Source organism: Schistocerca serialis, chromosome 4 (genome assembly GCF_023864345.2).
Source record: "Schistocerca serialis cubense isolate TAMUIC-IGC-003099 chromosome 4, iqSchSeri2.2, whole genome shotgun sequence".
In the NCBI taxonomy this organism is placed as follows: domain Eukaryota; kingdom Metazoa; phylum Arthropoda; class Insecta; order Orthoptera; family Acrididae; genus Schistocerca; species Schistocerca serialis.
Genome location: NC_064641.1, coordinates 582,607,420 through 582,628,645, shown reverse-complemented (window position 1 = coordinate 582,628,645; position 21,226 = coordinate 582,607,420).

Below are 21,226 nucleotides of genomic sequence, written 5' to 3'. Positions count from 1 at the left end.
CTTCCCTTTGGCACACCCAAAGCTACTTCTACATCAACAACGGCTTCCATCCAAGGTAACATGCTGTGTCCTCCGTACTAAAAGGCGCTCAATCCAAACACAAATTTCACTTGACACTGCATATGACTGAAGTTTTGACAGTAAATATAGGAATGGTACTGAGTCAAACACTGTACGGAAATTAAAAAATACTGCATCTACCTGACCGCCTCGATCCAAAGCTTTCAGTATGTTATGTGAGAGAGGTGTGAGTTGGATTTCACATGATCAATGTTTTCTGAATCCATGCTGGTTGACAAGGACGATGTCATTCTGTTCAAGAAACCTCATTTTATTTGAGCTCAGAATATGTACTAAGATTCTACAGCAAATTGTTATCAAGGACATTTTACTGTAGTTTTGTGGGTCACTTCTACTACCTTGCTTCTAGACAGTTGTGACCTGTACTTTTTGCAAGGAACTGGGCAGGGTTTTTTGTTTGAGAGATCTACAGTAGATTATAGTTAGAAGAGGGGCTAACTCAGCCACAAATTCCATGTAGAATCTGATAAGGTTTCCATTTGTACACTGTACTAGCAATAACTGTGGTGTGCTATTTATATTCATAGCAACAAAATATGCCCTTGTAAATTACAAGGAAAGCTGAAAACCTGCTGGTTCCTCAGTTATATTAAATAGCTTAATTTCTGTCATATTGGAAGCTTAATACTTAATTGGTTACACAATCACTTTCAAAGGAGATAGTTACCTACATCTGTAAATATAACACCCTATTTACAGTATAGGACTACATACCGAGCAGCTATACATTGAACACTGCTACTTGCCATGTAGCTAACAGATCATTTCAATTCTTGAATCTAGATATTCAGATAATGCATAAAAGTGGCTAATGAGGTATGTTTTTTTAATTTACTTTTGCATTGGTTGGGATTCCAAATTTATTTCTTTTTGTTAGATGGGAGTTTGTCTGATACCTTTCTGCCAGAGTAAATAACTCAACTCAGGAGCATAGGCAATGAGGCAGTTTACATGTAAATAATTTTTGCTTTGTTGTGATTGTGATTGTGCAGATCACAGTTAATCTGAAACTGATTTTTTATTATCAGCAACAAAAACCATTAGATAGTAAATGTACTGCAAAGTGAATGGAAGAATTCCGAGGTCCATATGAAGCCTTTATAAGACATCAGGTTATCTTCTGTACACAATATTTTGATAAAGAGGGATGTTCAGTACTACTATTTGGCTTTGTCAAGTTACTTAGGAAACATGCGACAAACGTTGTAAACATCCTGGCTGTTACAAGGTCAGCTTCACCAACTAACAACCAAAGTGTGAAAACATGCACAGAAAGATATCACAGCAGCCATAAATATTATGTCGCTAATCAAAGCTGACAATTAGTCCTGAATATTCTGCTTGACTTCAGTAGTCTTACTGCTTGCTTTTACTGAATAAATACTTTTTGTGCACTGCCGTTCAAAAAATAATTCCACAGATGGGAGGGTATGATAATATTCAGAATAAGCCAACAATCTTTTCTTTAGGTCAGTGCAAGGGGAGATGACACTTCCACAGACAAGACACACTCAACAGAATCTTTAATTAGCTTATGTATGTGTTGTCCCCTTCTCAACTTTTTACCTTCTTTGACCCGTGTTTCATTTGTTGTGTGACTGTTAGTGTCTACTGCATGTTTAAAATTATGTGACATCTTTGTCAGCTTTAGACAACTGCTGAACACCACTTATAGGCCACCTGATCTGTCTGGTAAGGTAGAGTTTGGACTCAGGATTAGTATGCATGTGTCATCAGCAAACATGATAAAACATGTGTGACTACCTTGCAGACATGTTGGCTTTTATTGTTTTTGCAACTAAGGAGGGTTTTTTCCCACCTGTTCTTGTTCCCTGTGATCACCAAATATAGTGGTAGTCAGTCTTTAACAAAGTCAGAATTAAGTTATTGGAGAAGAAATTAGTCAAAATTAACTTTTATTTGTGGCATAGCATCACTAAATTAAAGCACCATCAAACAGTTTATTTAGTTTCAAATCAAATTGAAATACTTATAAAGTTGGTTTTTAATAGACATTTTGTGTTACAAATGAAATTTGTCACTGCAGTGAGCAGGTATAAGTCAGTCTTAAAAGTCAGTAAATCACCATCATTTTATGGTCATCAGTTGGAATGACCTCTCACTTCAGTATTTAATATTTTAAATAGTTATTTACATAGTACATACACTGGTTCACAGAACAAAAATCCTTCCTATAAAGTGAACATTTGACACACACACACACACACACACACACACACACACACACACACACACACACCTCTTCTCTGATAGCTGCATGTAGCCATTTCTTGTGGTCAAAAGTTTATTGTGAAAGAGGTTTACAATCAAATAAACACAATTTACACAAATCGGTCTTTGGTGTACCTGTACCGTCCTCTCTGCCCTACTTCCACCTACTGCAACTGATGCATTTTTCGTCCCTGAAGAAGTAATATATATGTTCCAAAAGCTAGGATTATCATTTTCTATTCAGTTTTATGGGCAGCACTAATAATTTTGCATAGTGATCATAAGTACAAGCTAGCCATCCTATATTCTAGTAATTATACAGTTATGAGTATGTACTAGAAAAACCTGGGTGGAACACAATGGAATGAGTAAAGGTAACATCACACCATATAATTGAGTAGTTTACAGGCACATAAAAAATACTGGCCCTATTTATGTTCATCCATCTTCTGGTGGGTATTGGTACAACAGGTGCTATGTTTATGTGCAGTAATGATAATACCTTTAGCTGTATGTATTAGTTTGTATTTATTTGTGACCAGTTTGTGTACATTTCGCCGGAGGGTTGCTGAGAACTGTGTTCCTCTTGTGTCAATCACATAAAACTTGTCAAATGCTGTAGTGTAAATATAAGCTAACATATACAGCTGAAGTCGTTATCATTACTGAACATATTAAACCAAGTTGTTGACTGATGTTGTCCCTCAGAGTCAAAATAATAATAATAATAATAACAATAACAATAATATACCCACATGTAGCTATGTTGCCCCAGGACTGCCCCCTTCCCCTCCCTCTCCCTCAAAAATATGATGCGTTGGTGGATTTTGCACACACAAGTCACTAGTTGTCCTGTTCGTTTTTGTGACACCAATAGTGGATGTTTGAAAGACAAAAATTAACCCACACTGTGTCGTGAATAGGATAGTGTCCATGTGGCAATAAAATATTACTCATTTCAAAACACATATGAAGGAACTTAAATTCATGGAAAAGGGAAGTTTACTGTGATTAAGTTTGCTGAGAAGAATATTGCTGACGTACCTGTGCTAAAGGAATACATCGTGTGTTACAAGGAAGTACCTAGGAGGACACAGTAAAGGACAGATAGCTTGTTCGTAAATGACACTATTCTTCTGTCAGTCTGTCTGGTTAATGACCTTTGAACAGTTGCTGCTTTTCTATTTTTTTGATATAAAGTGCTACAAACAAGAGCACTCTGAAAACATGGCATTTCATAAACATCTGTGCTGTGGCTTGGTAGCTCATTGGGTAAGTGCTAGACTACAAACCTAAAAATTTGACATTGAGTCTCCATATTGTCCTCAGAGATTTTCTTTCACCTCTGGTAATGGTTTGTGTTTGTAATCATGAGAGAACTGCTAAATTACAATTACATACATTTATACATATTCTATGGAGCACATGGCTGAGGGTACTAAGCATTCTAAGACACGTTATGGCTTCATCTCATTCCATTCATGTATGGAGAGAGAGAAAAATGTCTGCTTAAATATCTCTCTTAAGCGCAATCACTCTAACCACAAAGAACACCCACATACCTTAACACCATCTTTGCTGTTCTTCACTGGTTGATACTAAACACGATGGCAGATTAGTTATCCAGGCCTTTACCAAATCCAAATCCTTACACCAGATTCCCACAGGGCATTGTGTTATTCATCATTCGAAATCACCTGTTTCCATTCATTCACTCTTCAGTGTGTCACATAGCAGTGGCTGCAGAAATGTGTGGCTTCTGAGGAGGTGCTTCGTCCTTGCATCCCATTCTTTTTCAACTCTTTATGCATAGTCATTATGCTAGCTGGACTGCTGGTAGCACTCGAGTAATACCTTCTACTGTTTTGATGCGATTTATTACAGACATGCTCTGTAATGCACCATGGTCACTGTTTCTCAGTATATGAATTCTGCCTGGTCTTGGTTTAGCTGCGGTTTTTCCTTTGCACTACCACTTCACAATCAAATCATCAACAGTTGATTTAGGCAGGTTTACAACGATAGAAATGACCCTGATTATTTGTTATTCAGATGAATCCCAGTGACTAATTCATATTCAAAGTCACTGAGCTCTCCTGACCAAACCATTCTGCTGTTAGCACTTCTGCCCTGGCAACACAATACTTACCACCACCTTTTTTATTGGCGGATTCACCTCTCATGTCATCTAGTGTCAATTCCAAATCACACAGCAATGTCCAGATACTTTTGATCAGATAGTATATAGTCATTGAGGCTTCACTTAATACTTGTTACTTAATACTTGTTATTGTAACTTTGGAAGTAGCCTTTCGCTTGATAAGAGATGCTGTTCTTCAAGTGACAGCCAGTTCCTTTTTTTTCAGCATTTCCATTATGCTATCTTGTGAGTCAAATAGGCCTTGACCATTTGTGCCGCTGTTTTCGTACACATTCAATATCCCCTTTTTCTCCTGTTTGTCTCACATACACACATCAAAAAAAGTTTTGCAATTGCCCCGATTCCCAGAACTCCTGAAGACAGATGTTGATTGTGGATATTGTATCACAAACACACTCCCTTTGACTGTTCAGAGATGTCACTAAACTTGCCCAAAGATGTAAACAACCATGCATGAGCAGTGCGTATTAGATGGAGGAGGTCTGACAGCCAATCAGTTCCAGTCATTCCACAAGGAAGGATGTACACCAGCCATGCCTTGACAGTCAGTATCACAGTTTGATTGCATCTGCATTGTTACTTTGTGCCAGGAAGGGCTCTCAACAAGGGAAGTGTCCAGGCATCTTGGAAAGATCCAAAGCCATGTTGTTCGGACATAGACGAGATAGAGAGAGACAGGATCTGTCGATGACACACCTCGCTCAGGCCTCCCAAGGGCTACTACTGCAGTGGACGGCCACTACCTACGTATTATGGCTCAGACGAACCCTGACAGCAATGCCACCATGTTGGCTAATGCCTTTTGTGCAGTCACAGGACCTCATGTTACGACACAAACTGTGCGCAATAGGCTGCATGATGCACAACTTCACTCCTGGCATCCAGGGTGAGGTCCATCTTTGCAACCATGACACCGTACAGTGCAGTACAGATGGGCCCAACGACATGCCGAATGGACCGCTCAGGACTGGCATCATGTTCTCTTCTCATATTTCTTCAACCAGACAATCGTTGTAGACGTGTTTGTAGGCAACCCGATCAGGCTGAATGCCGTAGACACACTATCCATCATGTGCAGCAAGGTGGAGGTTCCCTGCTGTTTTGGCATGGCATTACATGGGGCCGACGTTCACCGCTGGTGACCATGGAAGGCACCGTAATGGCTGTACAATATGTGAATGCCATCCTCCGACCGATAGTGCTATCATATAGGTAGCATATTGGCGAGGCATAAAAAATGACAATTTGCGCCCCCATCGTGCACATCTTGTGAATGACTTCCTTCAGGATAATGACATCCCTCAATTAGAGTGGCCAGCATGTTCTCCATACATGAACCCTATCGAACATGCCTGGGATAGATTGAAAATTGGGGTTTATGGATGACGTGACCGATCCACCACTCTGAGGGATCTACGCCGAAGCGCTGTTGAGGAGTGGGACAATCTTGGCCAACAGTGCCTTGATGAACTTGTGGATAGTATGCTATGACAAATACGGGCATGCATCAATGCAAGAGGACGTGCTACTTGGTATTAGAGGTACTGGTGAGTAGGTGTGTACAGCAATCTGGACCACCACCTCTGAAGGTCTCGCTGTATGATGGTGCAACATGAAATGTGTTGTTTTCATGAGCAATAAAAAGGGCAGAAATGTACAGCGATCTATGATTGTGTGGATCATTTGTTCAATACAAGTTTTTCACACATTCCAATTTTCTGTATAGGTTCCGGAACTTTTGGAACCAAAGTGATGTAAAACTTTTTTTGGTGTTTGTATATGAATGAACAGTACTATACAGCAGAGTCCCGCTAATCTGAACTCCGGTAATCCGAACATTCTGTTAATCTGAACATGAAAAATGTTAGTCTAAGTACGAAAAACTGTGCGGTAAAGTGCTGTACATACACAGTATTTTAATTTACACAGTAGAGTTAACATGTATTAGAAAAACTGGCAAGAAAACATTAGGTTTAAACAATGCATAACAATGAAAGAAAAGATGTCAAACTTACTAAAATACAGCGGACATTTTATCACTGCTTTTTAGATGACAAAAACTCAGTCATTGTTTTTTGACGTAATGAAGAGAGTCTGTTATTGATGCCTAGTTGTGGCATCATCTCATAAACATCAAATCAGCAGGTGTAGCAGTGGGCTGTTGCTCCAAATAACATAGTGCGAGGTGAAGGGCTTCTGCTGCGTCACTGTGTGGTACCAGCTCTCCTTTGTCCCTTTCAAGTTCATTGTCACGTTCTTCACAGCAGTCCACTTCTTCCTGGTCTTGAGTCACAGCAGCAACCAAATTAACGTCAGTAAGGCTCTCCACACAAGTCTCATCCGCTGCCATCCACTCATCTACGTCTCCTTCACATCCGGGGATTGTCTGTATCATTTGTAGTAGATTTTCCTCTTCATTTTCAACAAGGTTGTCCTGAATTTCAAGAGATGTCCACAGTTTTCTGCACCATTTTCTCAGAGTATTTTCTGAATTATTTTTTCATGCCTCAGCAGCCCAATAAACAACATCCTTCACATTGGTCTATTTTATTTTGTCCACTAAAGGAATGGTATCATCTTGGATCAGCATTCTTAAAAATTGTTTTCTGTAAATCAATTTTAATGTTTGCAGTAAGCTCTCGTCCACTGGCTGTAGAAGTGATGTAACATTTGGCGCCAAAAACTTCACCACAATTTCTCCATCACATAATTCTTCAGTGTTGGGGTGAGATGGCGCTTTATCAACCAAAAGGACTGCACGGGGAGACAAATGATTTTCCTTAGAAAACCATCGAACAGAGGGAACAAACTGGCCATGAAACCATTCTTTGAACAGCTTATCATCCGTCCATGATTTTTTTCTGGTTGCGATAATATATGGGCAGGGACTTCATGTTGCAGTTTTTAAAAGCTCTGGGCCTAGCAGATTTGCCAATCAGCATTAAAGGCAGCTTGTGATTACTAGCAGCATTGCTGCACACTAATAAAGTCACACAATCTTAGCACATTTTAAAACCAGGAGCGTGGTCTTCTGCTTTTGATGCCAGGCTTTTTGTTGGCAATGCCCAAAAATTAAGGCCAGTCTCGACAGCATTATAAATTTGTTGGGGAGAATACTTTCCCTCTCTTATCATTTTTTCAAACTCACCCAAGTACTCCTTTGCTGCATCATGGTCAGAAGAAAGCTTCTCTCCAGTAATTGTTAGCTGATGGATTCCATGATGTTTTATGAATCTGTCCAACCAACCCATACTCGCACTAAGAGATTCATCACCATTCATTAACTTGTTCAGGTAAATGGCCTTCTCCTGAACCAGTGCTCCACTCCAAGGAGTTCCCCTTTCTCTTTCCTGTGTAAACCAAAGGAAAAGAGCTTCATCTTCTTTATCGAACGGGACTGTTTCAAAGTGCCGAATTTTTAGTGTCTTTCCCGAAGGTGTTGCACAGAACTGTTCCAGCTTCACTTGGTCCTTCTTCCAATCACAAATGGTTACTTTACCAACACCCAGTTCCATTGCCAGTTTAGATACATTCTCACCATTGTCTATCCGCTTCAAAGCATTCAGTTTTTCTTTGAGAGTTAACATTGTATGTTTCCATTTACTCATGATGAAAATACGTACACCACTACATGCGAATGAATACAATACAACTGTTAGGCGTGCCAGCAATCGATAAGTAACATAACCAAGCGCTGTGCGAGCCGACTGGCAGTGCACTTACCTCAGACACTACAGAGGCCTCAACAAGGGCAGGGAGGGAGAGTGAGCCATTGTTCCCATACTTGTTCCCATTTGTTACCATGGTGTACCTACTTATCTGCTTGGTATACTTCATTCTAGAAACTCGTCACCATAATTCCGGCTAATCTGAACAAATCGGTGGTCTGAACAAGGTCCGGTCCCAATTAGTTTGGATTAACGGGACACTACGGTAACTGTTTTGTATGCAGCCTCATTTTTTGAGTGGCAGCTTTTTCTATTTCCTACTGTGAACCAATGTTTTCATACATGCTTTACTAACGACAGCCCGTGTGATCATTGTGTTTCATAACCCAACTGTCTTTTGTAATGCAGGTTTTTGTATGAATTGTCTGATTCCAGTTGTGACATATTTTAATCACAGGAAACTACCATTCTGTTTTGTGAAGTGCCCAGGTTAAAAATTTTGTACATTCAAAGGAAATTTCCAATCTTTTTCCCATTTTGAAATGTTGAGATTTGAGTAGATATCTATAAAGTTTTCTTTTACTGATAGTACTTAGTTTCTAGTAACTGCACCATCTGCATAAAGTCTGAGGTTACTATCAATATTGCTTCCAAGGTTCTCTGGCGTAGTATTGGCTCCCATGCCTTGCTCAGTTGGAAGCCCTAGCCCCTGTTGATTAAATTACCTATCACTTGGATTTCAATCGCTTCTTTGAAAATGGAGTCCCAAAATTTATTGGTGGTAGCCATGACTTTCATTTGCCAGTAATTCATTTTATGCCTATATTCAGTGTAGTGTTCTGCTATTGTAGACTTGATGGGCTCCAGTAAGTGGGTGTGGTGATTGTGTTCTTTACATCGATCTTTGATTGTGTGGATCGTTTGTCCAACATAAGTTTTTCACACATTCACACGGAATTTGATACAACCCCGCATTTTTGAGACTGAGGTAGTCTTTCAATTTCCCTTCTAAAGCTCAGTTTTCGATGGTAGGTGGAAAATTAGTGTTTTCGCAGTAGTCTGCTAATTTTTGACAGTACATTGCCAGCAAACAGATGAAAGCAGTCTTCTTATTGTCTTGTGTTTTTGATCTCTTTGTCCTTCTTGGGGCTTTCGCATTGCAAGGCCATCTGAATCTGTTCACTGCTGTACCCATTCTCATGGAAGACAGATTCCAGGTGGTTCAGCTCTGCCTTTGTTTGTCAGAAATGGGGCATGCTTTGTGTACTAGAGTGTTGACTATGCTGCTTTTCTGGAGGGATGGAGGCATGGACATATAAATCCATACACATTGGTTTGCAGTATACACTGTGGGCAAGTAAGTTGTCAAGGATGTTGAGAAAAGAAAGTGTGCCTCTTTTTTTTTTTTTTTTTTTTTTTTAATTTCCATGGTAAAATGGATGTTTTCATGGATGGAATTCAGATGGTTCTAAGAAATTCTGTAGTTTTTTGGGTCCATGTGAACAGATGACAAAAATGTCAGTGACATACCAAAAGAAACACACAGGTGTTAGTTTGGTGGTTACCAGTGCTCCGTCCTCGAAGTACTACATGAACAAATTTGCTGCAATTGACAAGAGGGGGCTATCCACGACTACACCAGCAGTCCATTCATAGTAATGTCCATTAAAAATAAAATAGGTCAGTGTCAGATCATTTCTACAAAGCTGTGTGAGCTTAAGGCTGAACTTCTTGTTAATTAGTTTTATGGAGTCTGGCAAGGGGACTTGAGTGAAAAGTGAGGCGACATCAGAGCTGTGTGATGTCAGACTCCTGCAGTCTTAGGTAACCACCTGAGTTTCATATGTGATGTGTACTCTTGCCAGCATGGTGGTCCAACAGATAACCCAGATACTTTGCCAGGGGATATATTGGTGCTCCAATTTTGCCCACTTGTGGTCAAATGCCTCTTTTAGGGTCTTTGACAGGCCATACAGGTTATGTGGTACAGCAGTTCATTGGCGAAGTGCTTTGGCAATGATGTTACGGAGTGCCCCATTGTTTAACAGAGAGGAGGTGCTTTGCTGCACTTTCTTGGGTGGATCTGCTGTTTTCCAGTGTGCTGGCTAGTCCAGTATTTCTAACATTTTCTTCTCATAGTCCTTACTTTGAAGGAGAAGTGTGGCATTGCCCTTAGCAACTTGCAGCAGCAGCAGATCAAACTAAGAAAGTGCAGAAAACCACCTGCATTCTGTTAAAGAACAGGGCATTCAATGATGACTTCACCAAATCACTTCACCAGTGCACTGCTGTAAACTGTACGACCTGCCAAAGACCCACAAAGAAGGCATTCAATCATTAGCGAAAAACATTAGGGCATCAATATATCCCCTGGTGAAGCATCTGGCATATTTGTAGGGCCCCATGTTGGCAAGTGTACACATCACACTTGAAACTTGAGTGATTTCATTGGTCAGCTGAAGGAGCTAAGGTTGTGAGAGTCCAACATTATGGTTAGCTTTGATGTTGGCTAACTTTTCACTTATTCCATAAAACTACTCAATGAGAAGTTCAACCCTGAACTGATACAGCTTTATAGGTATGTTCTGACACTGCCTTATTTTATTTTCAGTGGACAATGTGATGAGCAGCCAGATGGTGTAGCCATGGGTAGCCCCCTCTTGCCAGGTGTATCAAATTTGTCCAGAGAGTACTTCAAGGACAGAGCACTGGAAACTGCCAAATTAAAACCTGTTAGTTTCTTTCGGTATGTCAACAGCACTCACCATATGGACCCAAAAAACAATAGAAATTCTTAAAATTTCCAAGTTCCATCCCTGAAAACAAGCATTTTCCCATGGACATAGAAGAAGATAAATTTCCTTTTCTCAATGCTCTAGTTCAGCGTAGGGCCGATGATTTGCATGCCCATAGTGCATACCACAAGCCAATGCATACAGATTAATGTCTCTGTGTTTCCAGTTGCCACCATTCCTCACAGAAGAACAGTGTGCTCAACACTCAAGTACATTTTGAATGAACAATGTCTGATGGCAGAGCTACAATAGCTGCCATCCATCCTCCACAAGAATTGATACAGCAACCGACAGATTCAGATGTCCTGTGATAAAGAGCCCCAATAATGACACAGAGGCTGAAAACATGGAAGAAGACAATAGGAAGAGCACTTTCATACCATTTTCTGGCAATGTATTGTCAAAAATTGGCAGACTACTTTGAAAACACCAAATGTCAGTTTTCTACCCAACAGCCAAAATACAAGCTTTATTAGGGACAGTGAAAGATAACACGGGTGTCAAAAAAAGTGGGGGTGTACCAAGTTCCATGTGAATGTAATAAAACATGTATTGGACAAATGATCCACACAATCGAAGATCAGTGTACAGAACATGAGCGGCACACCCATTTACTTCAGCACATCAAATCTGCAATAGCAGATCACTGCATTTAAAATGGACACAAAATCAATTTCCAGCAAACGAAAGCCTTGGCTACCACGAATAAACATTGGGACTCCCATTTTCAAAGAAGCAATTGAAATCCATGTGACTCATAATTTAACCAACAATGACATGGGCTTCAAATTGAGCAAGGCATGGGAGACAGGACTAAGCTCCATTGAGCAAGGCATGGGAGACAGGACTAAGCTCCATCAAAGCAGAACGTGACTGGATGTGTGATGCAACGGGGTCAGTAGGCAGAAGCCAACTGAGATTCTCCGTCCCACTACTGCAGCTGCATGCCACCTGCTTTCCTCACCAACAATGGGCAGCAAATGGGGCTGGTGAGACCCAGGCTCTGGATCAACAGGCATAAAGACTGCCAGCATGCAGAAGACACATCAAGCCACCAACACCATCTAATGACAACACCACTCGCCAAAATATTGGGACCTTCGACGACTGCATACGGCTGTACACCACCCAAGAACTGTGGAAGCAGCATGAATGCCAGGAAAGCTCAGATCACATACCACTACCTATATTGTGTGTCAGGTCATTCATATACAATATGGAGAGCAAAGGTCCCAATATATTTCCCCGAGTCACAGCTGAAGATACTTCTACTTCTGTCGATGACTTTCCATCCAGGATAATATTCCTCACTCCGGCTGCAAACATTTGAAACACTCTGTGATCATACTCCTGTTACTACCTGTTGCTGTGGTACTGAGTAAAATACTGTTTAGAAGTTAGTAAATACTACATCTACTTGATTGCCTTGATACATGGTTTTCGTAATGTCATTTTAAAAAGAGAGTATGGTTTCACGTGAACAATTTTTCAGAATCCTGCCGCGCGGTCTGAGGTGCTTTGCTACGGTTCGTGCGACTCCCCCTGTCGGAGGTTTGAGTCCTCCCTTGGGCATGGATGTGTGTGTTGTCCTAATTTAGTTTAAGTTACATTAAGTAGTGTGCATGCCTAGCGACCAATGACCTCAGCAGTTTGGTCCCTTAGGAACTTACCATGAATTTCCAGTTTCAGAATCCATGTGGTTTCGTTGGAAGTGGTCATTCTAAACTAGATACCTCGTTATAGTTGAAGTCACAATGTGTTGTAAGATTTTACAACAAACGGATGTCAGGGAGACTGGACAGTCACCTTGTTGATTATTTCTGCTACCATTCTTGTAGATGGATGTGACCTCTGCTTTGTTCCAACCAATCGGCACAGTTTTTGGTTAAATGGATCTAACAAAATCTAAATACAGGGTAATTCTTATTAATGTTTAAAAACTTCAAAGGCTACATTGACAGTACTGAGAGAAGTAATTTAAAGTAAGACACGTGGGGTCGCAAATGTTGGGGAATATCCCGAAAGTGGATCACAAACGTTGAACATGTGATGTGGCAGCAGATGATGTATGTCACCATGCGTGCATCAATTGAGTCAACCGGTCTGTTGCAGCTGATCATCCCATCCCAAGTCAAGTATTCATGTCAGTTAGGATCATATGTATGACTTTAGTGGATGGAGCTCAGGGTTCGAGTCTTGTGTCTGGCAGGCAGTATTTTTTCATTGCATTAGACAACTGTGTGTTCAGAGTAAAGTAAGATTAATTATTTTATTTGCCGGTCTCGCTTTCTCCACTGGTTTACTGCAAAGTACAGTACAACAAAAGCCTACCATAATTTGTCACAAGTAAATGAGTATAAGCTTCCGAACTGCATCATTACCTGTTCATGACCTACATTTTCTTTGCTAAATAGTGTCTGTAAACAAAAAAAGGGACAAAAGGAAAGAAACACAAAATAAGAACATCATTTACTTGGTTACAGTGAGGACAATAGTTTTGTAACTTTTACATTTATAACAGATCACATTTACAAAACATGTTCAAAATTTGCACAGTTTGTTCGAATAGAAGTATCATCCTTTCACGCCCATGTTCAGTGTCTCATCCCTTCTTGGGATATTGCCCAGCATTTTTGACCCCATATGTCTTACATTTAATTATTGTCTCAGCATCATCTATGTTGCTTTGAGGGATTTTAAATGTTAATAAGAATAATTCTGTGTATATTCTGGGAGTCACCATATGGTGCATGTAACAGGGTATCTTATAGCACTTCTAGTATTTCCCTTTCCTGTTCCATTAGCAGGAGTGAGGGAAAAATAAGTCAATACACCTTCATACATACCCTGATTTCTCTTGTCTGTGTGGTTCTTACGCAAGATGGATGGTGGTGGTACTAGGACTGTTGTGCAGTCTGTAACAAATTTTGGTTCTCTCAACTATCTGAATATTTATTCATGAAAAGAGTTCACAGAGCACCTCTGTATTACTTGCATTTTGATCGAATCTCCCGGTGACAAATCTAGCAGCAAGCTGCGAGTTGCTTCAGCATCTTCTGGTCTTGTATGTATCCCTACACACCAACAGTATTCAATAATGGGTACCACAAGTGTTCTGTACATATTCCTCTTTATAGATCTATCTTTCTAGAATTCTCCAAACAACTGAAGTCAACCATTCACTTTCCATACAAGCAATCTTCCATTTTATGTTGCTTAGCAGCATTATATCTAGATACTTGATATGTTGACTGCCAGGAGGCCACCGACAGTCTGGCACCATGTGCCCATCAACGGCAGCAGGCTCCACTTTGTTTAGTACAACATATCTTTGGATGGCACCTGAGGTATGTACCAGTTAACCTTGGTCACAGTTCTGGTTTCTTTCTGTTCTGCTTGCAGTGCATGTATTGCACTCCATTGCCATCAGCAAATACAATCATTGTCATCTTCACTGCTGTCACTATTAGTTATGTACACAAATGCATCATCTTTGTCACTTTTTTTTTCGTTTCCAATATTGTGCTCTTCCACTGGCAGAGGGTCCATTGAAGCTAAAATCTTGTGGTTGTATTCTGTGGTAAAGCAAATCCTCTGTCCATACCAGAAAATACTTTATAACAGATGTAGAGCAAGATACTGAACTCTGTTTCCTGGACACCGTCATCAACTCAATCAAGAAATACAAACTAATGCACTGTATACTATACTAAGCAGAGTGGAGCATGTGGCTGCCACAAGACAAATGGCATCAGTCGTGTGGCTCTGCTGTGTACACTGGCAGTCTCGTGGCAGTCAATATGTTAACAGATATGACTATCACCATTGTGACAAAGAGCACACAACTAACATACATAGTATTAAAACATTATGGAATTGTTTCTCTCCACTTGTCACCAGTAACTTATATTCTTCCACATTTGGAGGAAGCTGCCACTCATCACGCCAACGAGGATTCCTAACTCACCCCGTGTCTGCTTAGTCACTCAATGATCATACTTTACTGTACACTACATTGTTATCACCAAACAATCGCAGATTGTTGCTCACCCTATATGTCAGATTTTTGACCTATATATAGAGAACAAGAGCCTTCCTGTTGCACTTTCCAGGGGCACTCTTGACAATATCCTTGTCTCTGAAGGACACTCACCATCCAGAACAGTGAACTGGCTTGTATGACATAAAAAGTCCAGCCATGGTCTTATCTGGAAACCTTTCTGTATGCTCAGACCTTTATTACCAGCCTGCAGTGGGACAACGTTGTCAAAGGTTTTCTGGAAATCTAAGAATATGGAATCTGCCTATTGGCACTTCATACATGGTTCGCAATATATTGCACAAGGAAAGGGCGAGGAGGATTTTGCAAGAGTGGTGTTATGAATCAGTTTTGATTTGTGAATGTAAGCTTTTGTCTAAGTAATTTATTATATTCGAACTTATAATAGGCTCAAGAATTCTACAGCAAACTGACATCTCAGATACTGGTCTGCAATTTGGTGGCTCCGTTCTGTTACCCTTCTCTCATCACTTTCACTTTTGTCCAATCACTTGGTACTTTGCACTTGGCAAGATATTTGCGATAAATGCAAGGAGGGGTCAACAGTGAAACCAAACTAGGTTTCCCCAATTCTTTCAGCTGTTTTTCAACACCAAGGACGCCTATTACTGTCCTCCATTGCAGCAGTCAAACAATGGTATGTGTATGATCAGCTTGTGTGAGTGATTTTTTAAATGCAGAATTTAAAACTTTGGTTTTCCTTTTATAGTAATGTATTGGCACACTGGATTGCTCGATAAGTGAGTAAATAGGACCCTTTGTCGCAGTGATTTGATGTAGGATCAGAATTTTCTATGTTTATTAGCAACATCTTTTGTAAACTTATTGTACCCTATGCCCATTCATCTCTTTATAGACCGTGGAATTTTAACTTTTGCCTGTTGACATTTCTGCATTCTTTTTTGAATAGTGAGTGAAAGAACCTCTAGTTTCTCAGCATTTTCCAAATTTTGTTAATTAAACCATGATGGGTTTTTTCCAACCTTAATTCACTTAGTCAACATGTACGTATCCAGAGTGTGATTTAGAATCAGTTTAAACTTTGCCCTTATTTGATCTATGTCCATTCACATTGGAACGACATTTGTGTATTTGACTAAGTAGGATGCTAGCAACTGCTTATTTACTCTTTCCAAAATAAACAATGTTACAGCATTCTTGATGGCTGTATTAACTTTAGCAACCAATGTGTGAATGACAGCACAGTCACTAATCCCGCACTCTTATCAACAAGGTCAGGCCTGTTTGTAGCTACAAGGTCTAAAATATTTTCATTGTGCGAGAGCTGTGGAACTAGTTACTCAATACAGTTTTCAGAGAAAGCATTCAGAACAACTACTTAGCAAGACTGACTCTACCACCTGCACCATCTACTGACATCTCAGTATATACTCCATAGGTTAAAAGTCACTTCCAACTAATATTGCATCATCAGGGTAATTCCACACCACTGAGCATAGACTTCCTTTGAATTTTCCATAACTGCTACAGCAGCATTGAGTGGCCAGTATTATCCTCTAATTAACTTTTAGTTCACCTATGCTGGTTACTATCATCCAGATAACTTAGCCGTCACACCCAATTCCGGCCTTATTAGACATCTTCTCAATTGCAGTCCTACGATGTCTAACCTGTCTTTTCAATACACACTCCATGTGTCATTAAATGTTTTGGAGCTTTCTACTTCAGGATTAATCCAACTCTCAGTTCTGAGTGTTATTTTAAAGTGACAACTTTTCATGAGAAACTAAATATCTTGAACTTTGGCAATGTACTATTACAATTTTTACATTCAAAGTGTGTCTAGTATGTGTGCAACCTGAATTTCACCCTGCCGACTGGCAAGCACCCAGAGAACCTAAAACAATGCCTAGCCTAAAAAAATACATATGAATGCCCCAAGTATTCTGCTTCTGGAAGTGTGCCCCGACCGGGACTCGAACCCGGGATCTCCTGCTTACATGGCAGACGCTCTATCCATCTGAGCCACTGAGGACACAGATGTACAGCGCGACTGCAGGGACTTATCCCTTGCACGCTTCCAGTGAGACCCACATTACCAACTGTCCACCACACACATTTTCAGCTGTCCCCATCGAGGTATATCAACAACACCTGTTGGTAGCTGAGGGTTTCAATTAATTATCATTTATTCTAGAGAAGCTGCACGTTCATCAATGGTATCCATTCTTTCGAGAACAGTTACTATCTTCATACATATAATTAAAGGCTACCCAGCCATTGACCTTTGTCTGTGCGAATGCGCACAGGTTGCTCGAACTCTTACAGGAATAGTCACCTTAAGAGTGCGCGAGTAATGAGTGGATGGGCAAATATCTATTAGGTACATTATGTATGTAGATTGTGGACAGTTTGGAATTTGGGTCTTGCGGGAAGTGTGCAAGGAATAAGTCCCTGCAGTTGCGCTATTCATCTGTGTCTCGGTGGTTCAGATGGATAGAGTGTCTGCCAAGTAAGCAGGAGATCCCGGGTTCAAGTCCCAGTCGGGGCACACATTTTCAGCTGTCCCCATCGAGGTATATCAACAACACCTGTGAGCAGCTGAGTTTCAATTAATTATGATTAATGGAAAATCTCATATAAGATGTGAAACAAATACTAACAAGAGATAGAGGGGCAGGCCAGTACTTACCTCAGCTCAGTACAGCCGATAGATACCCATAAAACAGAACTGAAAATTTACATTCCTAGCTTTCGGAACAAATGTTCCTTCATTGGGGAGGAGAGAAGGGAAAGAAAGGGGAGAAGGGAAAGGAGATTCAGTTACTCACAACCCAGGTTATGAAGCAACAGGGAAAGGAAAATAGGGAGGGTAGCAAGGATGGAGGCATGGTTGTCAGAGGGAAGCCAAATTAATTCAATTATCATTCAATTCAATTAATTATCATTTATCACATAACATGTTTAAAACTGAAGCCATCTCAGCGGCAAATTCTGTATATAATCTGATACAGATTTCATTGAGTGCCGACCCTAGTCAAATTTTAGCCATTTATCAACTGCACTGTTGGAACATTTGAAAACTGAGCTCACTAATTCTACTTTTCCTTGGCTACGCTCAATTTCAGTTCCTGTATCATCTTTCAGTGTCTGGATACTAACAGACTTATGACAAGAATTTGCCTTGTGCAAAATCTTTCAACAAAATTTGCTACAGTAGTCACTGAATGCTTCAAACAGCATCTCTATCTATAGTGCAATGTATTGTTTTGCACTTATTATGTAGTAGTTGCAGTTTCTCTATTGATTAATTTTGAGCCATTGTTCCTCTTCATGCTCCCTTCCAGCACTGAATGTTTTAAGTTGCTACCTGAGGAATGACACTAATGCTTTATCTAGGTTACTGAACATATAAACCTTTTTACTTGTTTTATTTATTGCTCCTATGAATCTAGGACTGTACAGTGCAGAGAAGTTATGGGACCATTCATGAATTACAATACACATTCCTTGATCTTTTTTCCAGGTATCATTAACAAAAGATTAAATTATATAATTTTTTCTTACTCTACACATCTTATAAAAAAGTTTTAATTGGTGAGGCCATTTAGTTTTCCTAGATATTCCCTTACTGTACAGAAGCAGTGTTCAACCAAGTAATCCTTCAGTTGATTTGAACTTTTTTTAAGTCTATTATTTTTGTGGATTTGGGTAATGCATTGTACAATTTGATGCCAGGGTGGAGTCTACCTTTCTGTAATAGGGCTGTGTTTCTGTTGTAGATGTACATTTGTTTTGTGTGGTAGCTATGTACAGATTCATTACGGGTGATGCTTGGACTGTTGGTGTTTAGTTTTTCTTTTACAATAATTACATTTTCAAGTATATAAATACATGGAACTGGTATTTTATTTTCCCTAAATAGTGGCATGCATGATTATCTTTGCTCTAAACTTTCTAACAATCTCTTTCTGTAATCTAAATGATTTCTGACTAGCTCCACAATTTCCCCCAAAACACAACAACATATTTCAATAATGAATGCACATATGCAAAATATACAGTCCTGAGATTATCATGTAATATACAGTTTCTTAATACTCTCATTACAAAACTTTTGCTCGGTTTTTTGTTCTTTCATGGTTCTGGTTTCAGTGTGGCATAAATCTGCTTCATGAGTGGGTTTCCCAAGGAGTTTTCAGAGATAGCCTTTAGTATTTTTCACAAGGTGTCTTGGCAGGCCAAGTGACTAAACCATATTAGTATAAGTATCCCAAATGATAACATGATTGGGGAACAAATGTATCGAGTTTATAGTTTTAATCTAGCCTACAGCTTCAATTTATACCTCTGTGGATGAGAGTTCCTTGTCTACTATGACAAATATGCCATCTATTTCCCATTTGCCTCCAAGATGGATCAATGTGAGGAAAAGGGGAAAGAGAACCACTCCCATGTCGCACAGACACATGTAACAACCTAGTTTCTCAGCACTTTTTCTAGTAAAAATTACACATACCACCATTGCCACAGCAGCACTACTTTTGAAATACACCTAAATTTGCCAAAAAAATCTTTCTGCTGTCAATTGATTTTACACAGCTTTTTGTAGCTTCTACAACTTTTTATTACTGCTGAACCTCCATTGTGACTGCTTTGACAGTTAACTTTATGGTAGGGAAAGGATTTCTTTGGGTTTTAACACTAATGCTTTGAGAGCCACAGCCATCATTATCAGAATATGGAAAGTCATGTAACTAAGAAAAATTGTTGTGTGTAAAAAAACCACACACACACACACACACACAGTGCATGCCAGAACCATTTAGGGAGAACATAGAGTTAACACTGTAACAAGTCCAAGCTGTTGCAGCCTAGTTAATCACAGGGCCTTGAGTCTGTTCACACTTTCCACCCCAACCAGAATTGCCTTAACAAAAAAAGTAAATGAGTATCTAAGATATTACAAGTTACAATACATATCAAGTACAAAATTTTGAACACCCTATCTGGAAAATTTGGAGCCATTCTTTTGTTTCAAGTTGTAACCTACAGACACTAATATTTTTAATAACAAGCAAGTTCTGCTTCACACAGGGTGACATGCCAGTCAGTGCACATGGAAATTCCATCTCAACATAACTTGTTTGCTTATTGAGCTATTCTCATGGAACTTGTTCCTTCAGCAAACCGGAATGGAGTAGCCTGCCTGTTCCCCAGACAAACTCAAACATATATGGATCATTGAAATGAGCCACTATCGGAGATCACAACAATCACATACAGTTTACAGCTTATGCAGAATCACCACTGAAATTTGGGCTGATTTACACCATTCTGGCTTGATCACACTGAATGTATATTCAAAACTACATCCAAGCAAAGCAAGGGGATGTTCCATTGTGTATAGACATTGCTCAGGAATGCTGTGAAAAATGAGATTTGGTCATCTCTATGCAATGCAATTTATATTAATTACAAAATAAAGGGGTGATAAACTTTTGTGAATCCAAGTAGCAATAACATACACTAATGATCCACTCTACAAAAGAACCCACAATCATATTAGCCTGTCGAATGTGAGAACTGTGATGAAGCTTTGATTTTTTAGTAGCAATTATCAGTTTTAGCCTGTACAGCAGAACAATCCTAGCAAACCACTGTACATATACATATTGTAGGGGCAGGGAGAGGAGCAAGCAAGCCTGTCTGCACAAGAAAACAAATCACATACCTACACTGCTAACAAAAAATACACCCATACTACATTTAATGGAGCATCAAAGTAAGACTGGCCAACAAATACCCTGTTCTAATTAAAACTTAGATGCACTTAATGGCACACACAGTGGGATTGAAAGTATGTTTTGTCCGACATTCTTCCAAGATGCACAATGACAATTTTTGATGCAGCAGTTTGAACTTGGTAAATATTAACAATGAACAAGCCTCCTGCAACTGAAACAGTGCATTTAACCTGTAGTCCTCACATTTCACAAATTATCTACACTTGCATTATCAGTATGAAAAGGCAAATGATTTTCTTGCAGATATAGCAAGTATGCCACCCAGTTAGTCGTGCAGTCTAACGTACTGCTTTCCAGGTGGGAAGGTGTGGTGGTCCCCGGCACGAATCTGCCTGGCAGATTAGTGTCTAGGTCCGGTGTGCCTACCAGCCTGTGGATGGTTTAAGGCAGTTTTCCATCTGCCTCTGTGAATGCGGGCTGGTTCTCCTTATTATGCCTCAGTTACACTATGTTGGTGATTG